Source organism: Manis pentadactyla, chromosome 3 (assembly GCF_030020395.1).
Source record: "Manis pentadactyla isolate mManPen7 chromosome 3, mManPen7.hap1, whole genome shotgun sequence".
In the NCBI taxonomy this organism is placed as follows: Eukaryota; Metazoa; Chordata; class Mammalia; order Pholidota; family Manidae; genus Manis; species Manis pentadactyla.
In genome coordinates this window covers 12,775,481-12,787,480 of record NC_080021.1, presented here as the reverse complement: position 1 = coordinate 12,787,480, position 12,000 = coordinate 12,775,481, and the positions used below count along the sequence as shown (strand labels likewise).

Below are 12,000 nucleotides of genomic sequence, written 5' to 3'. Positions count from 1 at the left end.
AGCCACTCCATGATTACATTACATTGTATAAACTCTGTCATAGCAGACTGGAGAGAAACTCTCCTTCTGGCCTCAAAGAAGTAAGCTGTCATGTAGCTAGGACCTGAGCAATGCTACTAGTGGCTGAGAGTAACCCCTGACCAAAGCCAGCAAGAAAGAGATTTCAGTCCATAACACAAGGACCTGGTTCTGCCAACGACTGGCATGCTCTTGGAAGAGGACCCTAAGCCTCAGATTGCATCTCCAGCTGACACTGTGATGTGAGCTGTGGGAGACCTTGAACAGAGAACCCAGACAACCTGTGCTTAGACTCCTAATACAAAGAAAACTTAAGATAATAAACTCACATTGTTTTAAGCCATTCAATTTTTGGTGATTCATTATGTGGCACTAGAAAACAAATACTAGAAAAAGCCCTTGGGAAGAGCAGAGTTCAGAGAATTTCAAAAGACTTTAAAGGTGGTTGTTTGAAAATGCTAACCTGAATATTGTCATCAGCAGCTCTTAGATCTAACATTCAATCTCTGTCAGCTCAAATTTTCAAGAGAAAATCTAATTTATGTAGCTCGGGTCACGTGATCACACATGGACCATCAGCTATGGCTAGGAGTAGAGAGAGGAGATCCCCAGAGAATGGGTGACACTACTGGATGAACCAGCTCTGTATATTGGGGTGGCTTCTGGAGAAGAGGGAAACATGAGTTAGGAAGATCCTCAAGAAATGTTTTCTACACAGAAACCCTGTATAGTTTGAATATTAAAGTAAGACACTTATGAGCCTTAAAACTGGAAGAGACCTGAAAAATCCCTGATCCCAATCGTTTCCCCATTGGTTACCACCAATGAACAGTTTTATTTACCATTCAATACTCAATACTCTATAAAACAAAAACAAAAAACTGTGATGATCACCATCCATTTGTTAAAGTCTAATATATTACTTTTCCTTCTACAGTATTCAAAGCATGCCCAATGATGTCAACATTTTTTAAAACAAACAACTATCACATTATCTTTTCAATATCCTATGAAATACTGAAACATGACTCATGAGTCCTCTGCCTTACTGACTACACAGAACACTCTAAGTCAAAAAATTCCAGGTTGAGAGCTATTAAACTAGTCCAGTGCCCCCACTTCACAGTTGTAAAAATCATAGGAAATTTTGACTTTTTCCTTAATCTGAAAATAAAATCCAGACCCCAAAGTCCACCTTCTCCTTTAGTCAAAAATCAAACACACAGACACAAAAACCCATTTTTCTCAATACTTACAATGCAGGAAGAATCTTTACATGTGGAGGACCAGCCAGGTATCAGAAATCCAATTACACAGCACTGGCTGAATTTCTGCAAGTGTAAATTCAGTTGTTGATGTCAGGAAACTAATGTAGTGGCTATGTGAGGGTAATTTTCAACCCACAGTTCTACCATTGAGGAAGGTAGTTACGTATGTTAATGAGGTAAATATGATAGGTTCAAGCACCACTTAGTAGTTAAAATTTTATGAGTTAATAGCTCATAAAGGTATTTCATTGGCCACAGGGAGAACCAAGAAGCCCTGGAAGGTGCAACGAAACCGTCACTATTGGAAACATGCAGTAACGGTGACATCAGCTTTCCACACTAAGAACTAAACATGAACACATGATTCCAGTTGTTCATTAACGGCACAGGCATTTGGTTAAGTACATGTATATAACTGGGAGTCCCGATTTCTGAAAAAATGCCAATCTTCAGTTTCCAGGATTTAATTACATTTCCAGGTTGTTATTTTATTTAATAATAGAGACTCTGAAGATTTGTTGGACTTCAAATGTCCTTAAAACTTTTTTGATGAGTTAAGTGCAATCAAATAAAAAACATATGCATTAAGTTTTCCTTAAAATACATGTGGCTTTAAAAATTAAGGGAAAGAGGACTTGGCAGACATTGACTTTGAAACCTTCCAAACCCAAGGCATTTGAAAAAAATAGCTCAAGACATTTGGAGGATCCCAAAGTCTGGTAGGATTTGTCTCTCCTTTAAAAAACAAATGAGACTGAAAATAACTTTATGTTTAAGCATGGCCATTTTTGCTAAAACACTTAAATGTGTAAAAATATCTTGCTATTTTTACATGCATACTCACACACACACACACACACAAACACAAATACATACACAGGTACATAGACAAATATATTTTGGCTCAGCCTAAGTTCAAACTTCAGTGAACATCAACCTTACTTACCTACTCTTAACATTAACAATAAAAACAAATGGAAAACATACAAATATTCAAAAGCATATCATAGCACAGGTTTTTATATGATGGGGCTATTTGTTACTGACAAATCTTATTAAGTTACTGTTTCTATAAAACCCTTCAGTGATTTCCCATTACCCATCCCAAACACATCAAAACCCTTAGCTTTCTATGCCTCCTCTACTTTTCCTCAGGCAAAGCTACTTTTCAAAGCTTTATTTCCCACTTCTTCCCTATACACACTCATTCTACAGCATTGCTACATTAATTCCCAGAACATTGCTTGCAAACACCCATTATTTCCACTTTTCCTGATTGGTCTTCTTTATCTAGAATGCCACTCTATTTCTGCCTAGAAATGTCTTAATCATTCAAAGTACAAAGTCAAATAACACTTTCTCATAACCTCTCTCATTACCTATGTAGGTTTGGCAAATATCACCAGATTGAACCCCTTTTAAAATTTCATCCAAGGCTCTCTGCTGCCCACAATCAGTTCAAATCTCTTGGCATTTGAAGGGTGAGGCAGGTACAAGAGAAATCTTACCAATCATTCTACTGCTCTTATTGGTTCCAACTGATATGAGAAATAGACCTGAGGAGTCAAGTAGAAATTAAATGCCATATTCATTTCACCACTGTCAAGTCTGGATTGTTGAAAATGGCATGGCTGGTTCTACTTCCAAACTTGATATTTTAAGAATCCAGTAACAGATGGCAAAGCTGAAACAGAAGAAGAAACTAGGAAACAGTGAGTCAAGATACCCACAATGCTAGGCACGATGGGGTCAAATGCAAAGGATCAAATTAATCTTTCCAGTACAATTTTGATGTAATACTCCCTTCTCCCTGATAAATGCATTACAGTGGATGAGGAAGTGGAAACGGTGCTTGGCTGGGCTTTCTGCAGCACTTTTAAGGAATGAAGAATGCCCTTCCTTGACATAGAAGAATTAATAACTAATTAGTCTTTCCCTAACAGTTTGGGGCTCCCACACTAGGGATCCTGCCTGCCTTCTAGCTCTATCCCTTTCTGATTCCCCAACAGATGCTCTGACCCAGCCATATACTTGTGAGTCTTTGAATACATCACATTTGCCCATGTGATATATTTATTTTTAACAAATCTGTCCTTTGAAAATGGTCTGTTTTGGAAGGCTCTGCTTGTCCACCTGGTACAATGATTCATACCTGGAAAACTCAGCACAGAACATCTCTTTTTTAAACATTCACTGAGCATCCTGGCGGAGTTGCCTATCTACTCCCTTTGTGGCTTGACCATAGTCTTTGCTAATATTTAATGTGCTGGATTGTAGCTTCTACCTATAATTCTAACCCAAAAGAGTGAGCACTTCTTGGAAAAAGGGACTATATCTTATTCATTTCTATCATCTGGGTTTACACAATTAAAAATCAATACTCAATAATAAATAATTTTTATTTAAATATGAGTATGTCTATTTGATATTCTGCTTCTCTGATCAGGCCCACACAGAATTAAATGGGGCTGACCCAGCAGGGGAATAACTTTATGTAGATTGGGGGCTGGACGGGGTAGAGAATGTGAAAGACAGATGTTAACATACAGTCCTTTCTTTCAAGAAACTTACAGTTTAATGTGCCCATTAGTTTAACATGCAGGACTCATGGTAAAAAATAAAAACACAATAGTACTTATCCTACATCTGAGTAAATTTTTTTCAGACAATAAAAGGCCGTCTAGTTATAAACATGTGCTACCCTCTGAATACAAAAAACTGTCAATATCAATCAAAGTTACAGCCAGCCCCTTTCCCATCCTGTACCAGACCTGCTGGAGTCTAGCCTCCTGCTGTGGAAGGCTATGTGGTTGATTTGTTCTCTATTTCGCATGTTATGTTTTGCAAACCCAGGTTTCTGATCCTCTGGGATTTAGAGGGAGGTTAGAAGAGATAGAAAAACCTAAGAACCATCTGGCTGCTCATTTTCTTGTGAAGACAGAAGCACAAGGGGCCAAGTCAAATCACAGGGATGGATTTAAAACATCTGTCCATGTCAAAATTGCTTATATCTCACTGGCCAATGCAGGTGCTTTGGCCAAGCCCAACTCCAGGGGTGTTGGGAAATACAGTCTACCTAGCTTTGGTGGGAAGCACTACAATGTTACTTGGCAGAAAGTTTGGATGTATTATTTCATCACAGGGAGAATATAAAGATTGGGAGCAATAACAATCTACCACATAGCTATCACATTGACTGTAGGGTGTTCAGCAAATAATTACTCCTCTTTTTCTTCTACTTTAATATAATATCCTGCTCTCTTCAAAGAAACATCTAAGGTCAAAGGTATCTTCCACAGTAAGTTAGTGGCTAGCTTGGGGCTGACAAGGTCAGGGACGGTCCCATGAAACTAGAGAAGGATATGGCATGAGTTGCCTTGTGTGAATGTATATATTCCTTGTGAGGTGATGGCAAAAAACAGCAACAATGCTCAGAAGGGATGACTGGGTTCAATGTTAAAGAAATGAGTACAAATTTGAATCATGGATCAAAGAGGCATAGATAGGAAGTAGTAATAAAAATGGAGAGCCAAATGTTCAAGAAAAGGCAAGCTGGGAATGATTTGGGAACCATAAAAGGAATGGATTTGGGGGTACTTCAAATATTCAGAAGCCACTGATCTAAAGAAAGTTGAGCATGTGTACAAAAAATAAGATTTACTATTTACTGGCACTTACTACATTCCTGGCTCTGCAGTAGGCACTTTATGTACATCTTGTCTTCTCCATGGAAATATGATTCTATCAATCTCAACCTTGTAAAAATGCTGCTTTTTTAACTATTAGTACTTTCTCAATATTCTGGAGGAAGTTACTTGAAAACAGAGCTCCAAATGATTAACCAAATTATTTATAGATTCACTTTCTGATTTTTCCTAACTACTTTATACATAAGTTCATCTGGAAGTAGTCTACCATTATTTTTAACAAATCCTGAACACAGGTTCATCATGAAAAAGGAAAGAAAGAAGTAAAATAGAGTACTTACTGTGGTTCATACATCATTTCATTCATTTATCCCCAATACCATAAATCCATGCTCCCTACCCCTCCTTCATTGACAGGGAAAATCCTGCTAAGAGAAACTAAGTAACTTCCCAAAAATTAGAATCATAAGAATGTATAATTTTCATTACACGGAACTATCAACTTCTCTGACAAGAAGGTATTCGAATAACTGAATAGATGAAGAGTTCTACTGTGTGTCCATTTGATTCTCATATACTATGAGGCCAAATGTGACTGGGTAATCTAAGCATTCTGTCTCCCATCTATAAGCAACAATCCAATGATTCTACCTATACTTAAGTTCACAGAGAGGTAGACGACACTGAGATGCAAGTTGAAGACATTTTTCTTATTATTGCCTTCCAGGTCTTGTGTATCATTGGTCAATAATTGATAATAGTTGGCATTTATATAATCTCCCTCATAATCTCAAATTTTACCTTAGTGGTAAATTTTTTTATGAGCAAGAAGTCATTACCCACATTCATTCCTATTTTTTACTTCTTTCTGGCCAGTATAAAGGCTTTACTAGAATTAAAGAAATGATGTATTATTGATTTCAATAATGAATTTTGGAATTATATATCTGGTTATTTTCAATGAATTGCCTGGCAATTGAATTCATCCTGGGGGCAAAGGGGTGTTTTGTTCCATTTATTTATTGGAAAGCTAGCTAGTAGTTTAGTGAAGTGAGACACTTTGAACAGATTATTTCTTCTGGTACTAAATGGTGCTCTGGAGAACAGAGAAAACAGCTTCCAAGAACCTCATTTCTAAAGTGCTTAGATTTTAGGGGAATTGGGTCCATAATTAATTCTTTGCATTCCTAAGAGATTTCTAGAAAAATTCTCTTCCTCAGTAGTGAATTCATTTACCCCCCTCAGAGGTTCATTTTAATTTGAAGCTTCTAGAGGCAGTTTACAGTAGGCAAAAAGTTTTGTGTGGCCAGACAGACCTGTGTGAAAGTTCCAGTCTATCATCTTGTATATTTGGATAACACACTTATACTATCTGAGCACTAATTTTCTAATTTGTAAAATGAAGATGAGAATACCAAACCCAGAAGTTTGCTGTGAGGATTGAATTAGGTAAGGCATGAAAAACACTTTGCAGTGTTAACTGAAGGGAGATTGTCAAGGTAGGATGTTGAGTGGTGACGGCGGTCAAGGAATGTTGGAAATTTCCTGGAATAATTTTGTATCTCCTACCTTGATGGACTCCCTACATTAGAGGATATTTCCAGTGTAAAATGAAGTGGTCCCTCGGTTTACATTTGGCTGATGTTGCTGTGTTGTAGGGTTGACTAGTGTCTTTCCCTCACTAGCCCCTGTACAGGAAGGTGTAAAAGGGATGGAGATATGATTTTGGCCTTACCTATCGGTGGCATAACTTTAGTGTGTTACAATATATTGTTACGTCAGTCCCAGAACAGAGCCAATAACTAATTTCAGCAAGGGTTGAAATATTATTAGGATTAGATACTTGTATCCTTAACAGAGAAATAGGTCTAGCTACTCTGAACGTTGCCATAGGTACTGTGACGCACTGCCCAGATTCCTTTCAGGACTGAGGAACTTACTCCCTCAACTGTCTGATATGTTGACTGCTAATGGCTCACAGCTGAGCCCCTTTCTGGGAATTTTCTTGGGCTGTAGGAAGCTGCCTTACTCAAAACTGAGCTCACATTCAATGATTATTTGGGGGGTGGCTACAAAGGCCAGGCCTGCTTTTCTCAAAGGGAACAGAATGGCATAAGGCGAACACGTTAACACTTGATACGTACTTCACTTTTGTTCACCTTTTTGTAAAGAACTGTGCTTTATGCATGAGAATACACTGATAACCCATAAAATTTTTGAAAATATTGTTAATTGAGCACAGACAAACCTGAGGGTTCAAGAGGCTGGGTTGAAAGGTTCATGGATTTCCTCAAAAGGAGAATTGATGGCACTTGGGGAAATGTCCAGGCCACTATATCAAATACTACATTTTAATTTCTTAATTTGGGTATTTAAATTCTCTATGTCAAGTATAATCCCCTTGCATGCCACCTTTCAGAAGTGTCCTTTCAAATTTGCTCACCTGGATAACTCCCACCTCTCTTAAAAACTCCACTCATGAGTCACTGCTTCCAAGGAGTCTTCTGTGACTCTCAAAAACTATTAATTTCCACTTCTCTATGGTATTTATAAGATGTAGGCCTAATGCTTTTGATTCATTTACTTCATTTTTTATAATCCCATTCCTACTATAAGTGGGTTCTTATTGTTAGAAACCTTTATCCTCTAAATCTAGCAGTGACACTTACCAATTGTATATGCTCAACTGATATTTGTTAAATTGCCTGAAATATAGGGGTCAATTTTTATTACTATTTCAATCTTGGACTAGCTGAAATGAAAATGCATCATTTCTGGCTTTACCAAATAGCAAGGAGTTGAGTTTTCTTTTTTTTTTTTTAAATATCGGGAATCCTGGGTTGCCATTCCAAGAGTATAATTCAGGTAGATGAGATGGATACCTAAGGCTTTAGAGAAAAATGAAGAATTTTCCCACTAGGAAATGTGCAAGGAGATGATCTGCTAAGTTGAGTGGCTATCACCTTCATGATTCTATAGCAGAGCAGATATATTTGATATCCTTCTGAAAATTATTTCATGAAACTGTTAGCCAATATAAGCTCAAAACTCCTTCCACATCTGTAGTGTATAAAGAAAATCAATTCTTTCTCTGTTAGAACATTCACTTACTCCATTCTCTAAAACATTTGCATTTTATCTGTCCTAAACATTCTCAGGTCATTTTGTGCATTATTAACTTTAATTAAGCTGAATTTTCAAAATATGGCCTTGGTTATACAGCTCAGGTCTTTCCTCACAAGTCCCTCTCTGTGAGAGTGGGTACTTTTAAACAATCTTATTATGGAAAAGAATAGGTTGAGTGGTTTGAATTACAGTTTCCCAACAGATTTCTAGTTCAAGTAAAACTGTCTTTTGTTTTAATGTGGTTCTTTTTGTGCTATGGCAAAAAATAAAAAGGGAACACATTTGTAGAGCTAAATATGGTAGGTATAAACCCACATTTCGGAAAGACATATTAGTGCAACTGACGTATTCTTCAGATCAAGAGACTATGTAGTGAAGTAATTAGTCCAAAGCCATATAGCTAGTTAATGGCAGAAATATGACTAGACCTTAGATGTTATCATTTTACTTTAAAGAAGCAACTATAATTAAGTAGAAGCTGAAGAGTTTTTCCCAAGGCAGGGAAATCTTGATTCAAATTCTAGCTTTGCTGAGATAGAGTATTATGAGAACTTTGGCTAACTCAGTTTCTCATCTACTAAGTGTGGTTTTCATACCCATTTCAAAGAGCGTAGTAAATGCTCAATAAAGATTTGCTGAATCTGATAACTGGACCTTCTAAGTGCGGCTTTGCTAAAATCAAGTTTTAGGATTGACAGCAAGAGAGATGTGCAAAGTTTAAGTCGCCAGATAAAGCTCCAGTGCTTGCCCTCTGAGTCAACTTATGCAAACCAGTGAACCTCAAAAATCACTGGCTCTTGGCTGGAATGTGATCCAAATTTTCCTCGTAAGGAAACCAATCCTGAGGCTCTCCTAAGAGCAAAGTCAATACATACCTCTACCTACATTCTGTCAAACTGTGAAACAGTTTGCTCATTAATCAGAATAACACGAACAATGGGAATTGTTATTTGCAAGATATTCTTAAACCCAGAGTCAAGCTGTTCCTTGTATCTGTCTAGGAGGTTCATAGAAATGCTACTTTCAAAAAGTGAGTCCAAAAATCTGTGGATGATTTTCATGGATTTAGTGCATGAGCCTGGGGCTTGGGGCAGATCATGAAGCACTGACTCCATCCTTGGATGCTATTCACAGTCTCATTGTTCTTGGGCCAACAGCAATTGCCTGATTGGTTGCTGGCGGCAGCAATGGGGGAAATCTACTTACTATTTCAGGCAAAAGGGACCTGCTTCTGTTTCTTGATATTCTGTTTGAGGATTCAAGGGCAATTGTACTCCTCTGCTGGAGAAGTAATGTACTATTTGATGTTTTGATACTTTAAACACAGCACAACCTGGAATCTCTGGGAGGGTGAAGGAAAAGAGTTTGTTTTGAGAAATGAAGAGAGAGAGACAGAGAGAGAGAGAACAGTTCCTTCTTATTCAATTAAATTATACAGGTCTCCAGTTTACTATGACCTAGTCATTAATATTTTTGGGGTGGTATAAGATATATACACTAATATGCACAAATTTTAAGAGTGGACATTGATGGTTTTATGAATGTCTGCATCTGTGTAACCACTTCTCAGCACAAGCAAAAGATTTCCAGGACCCAAAGGCTCTTCCTGCTTATACCCTTCCTAGGCAAAAACTTTTACCCTCTCCCCACACATCCACCCAGGTAACCAACTCTTGGTTTCTGTTAACATAGATCAATTTTGCCTGTTCCTGAAATACATATATAAGTGGAATTATATAGAATGCATTCTTTGTGCCTGGCTTATTTTGCTCAACATTATGTTTAGTTAGGAAAGTAACTCACATTATTATTGTGATAGCAATATGGTTGACCCTTGAGCAATGCAGGGGTGAGGGGTGCTGACCCCCCACATATTCAAAATTCCCCACAGAGCTCTCTTCTCTCTGCCTGCTTGAAGATCCACCACCACCATAAACAGTCACTGTCTGGACCAGGAAGTTCATGGCCAACCAACTACATCAGTGGAAACAAATGTCATGAATATCCTTCACCCTGGGAAGGGAGCAGTGCCTAAGACCAAAATGTGGGAAAAACTAGCCAAAATGTACAAGACCACACCAGATGTGATCTTTGTATTGGAATTCAGAACCCATTTTGGTGGTGGCCAGACAACTGGCTCTGGCATAATTTAGGATTCTTTGGATTATGCAAAGAAAAACGAGCCCAAACATAGACATGTAAGACACAGACTATATGAGGAGAAAAGACCTCAAGGAAACAGCAAAAGGAATTCCAGAACAAGATGAAGAAAGGCAGGGAGACTGCAAAGGCCAATGCTGGTGTTGCAAAAAGTGAGCTGGATACTGGGTAACAGAAGGAGTAAAGTTTCTGCGGTTACTTTACCTGTGGAGGTTGTGAAGATTTTCATGAGAGGATTAATAAACTAAGAACTAAAAAAAAAAATCCCCCCTATAATTTTTGACTCCCCCCAAACTTAACTACTAATAGCTTACTGTTAACCAGAATCCTTATCAATAGCATAAACAGTCCATTAGCACATATATTGTACATCACACGTATTATATACTATATCCTTACAATACAGTAAGCTAGAGGAAAGAAAATGTCTTTTCAAATTGTTGCAAATTTCCAAAACATTTTCCAATATATTTATTTAAAAAATCCTACAGTTCAAACATGTTTAAGGTTCAACTGTAGTTCATTTATATGGATGTGTAGGATGTCATTGTACAAACACACTAAATTTATTTATCTTTCCACCCATTTGTTTGGATGGTTTCCATTTAGAGGTCATTATAAAAGAAAGCTGCCATAAACATTCTTGTTCATGTCTTTTGGTTGAGTTACGCATCCGTGTTTCTTGGGAATATACCTAGGAATGGATTTGCTGAGCCCTAGGGGGAGCACATCTTAACCTTAAGAGACGCTTATAAAGAAACTGCACTAATTTACATTCCCACCAGAAACATATGAGGGGTTCAATTGTTCCTCATCTTCAACCACACTTAGAATTATCAATCTTTTGAATTATTCTGTTAACTTTAATTTCAGGTTATTTAGCAACATGTTTAACAGTGTAGATTCTTGCACCCAGTTGCTTGAATTTGAATCCCTTATGTTACTTGCCACCTATATAACTTTGACTAACTTACTCAACCTCTTTGTGCCTCCATTTTCTCAACTGCAAAATAATTGATATACTTAACTCTGTAAGGTGGTGTAAGGACTCAACTGGATAGCTCTTAGAACAGCACACAGCAAGCACCAGAAGCATTAAGTTCCTTTTTTTTTAAGTACTGTATTCATACATTTCAACATTCAAAACATACTCAACATTGGTTAACCTTATAAAAAATCAAAATAGCTATCGCAGGGCTATTATTTATGAGGTACTGTGCTAAGTGTTGTACATGAAGAGCAAGAGGCTGCAGGCAGGGGGCAGATGAGGTGAGTTACAGCTGCAGAGGGTAGCAGGAGCCAGACATGAGCAGCCGTATCTGCTTTGGGAGTTGCTGAAACGTCACTGAGAAGGAAATTGTTAATTTAAGCTGAGGAGTGTCATTATCACACTTGTAGGAAGGGACAGAGATGGGATGGGGGAGAAGCAGGATATTAGGTCCCTCTTGTCAAGTATTGCCAAGGTACCAGACACTCTGCTAAATATTTCAAAAACATTTTCTCATTGTACACCAAACCCCTGATAAGATCTCACCATCATCTCCATTTTGTATTATGAATAGATTGAGGCTTAGGAAGATAAATAACTTCCTCAGGCTCACAGAGTTTATGAATGGTTGAGCTGGATGTTGAATCCAGTGTGTCTGACCCCTAAGTCCAGGACTGGATCCTGACCATGTCCAAGCCATCAAACTGTATGCTACAGACAAGATTCCCAGCCCCCTTACGGACACTCTAAGGAAAGGATGATCCTCATTTCACAGTCGAGGAAACCAAGGCTC

At 37.9% G+C, this 12,000-nt stretch overlaps 1 pseudogene; it reads left to right on the top strand.

Moving 5' to 3' along the window:
- The first annotated feature begins 10,000 nt into the window (after positions 1-10,000).
- LOC118915111 (40S ribosomal protein S24-like) lies at positions 10,001-10,391 on the top strand (annotated as a pseudogene).
- Positions 10,392-12,000: the final 1,609 nt, after the last annotated feature.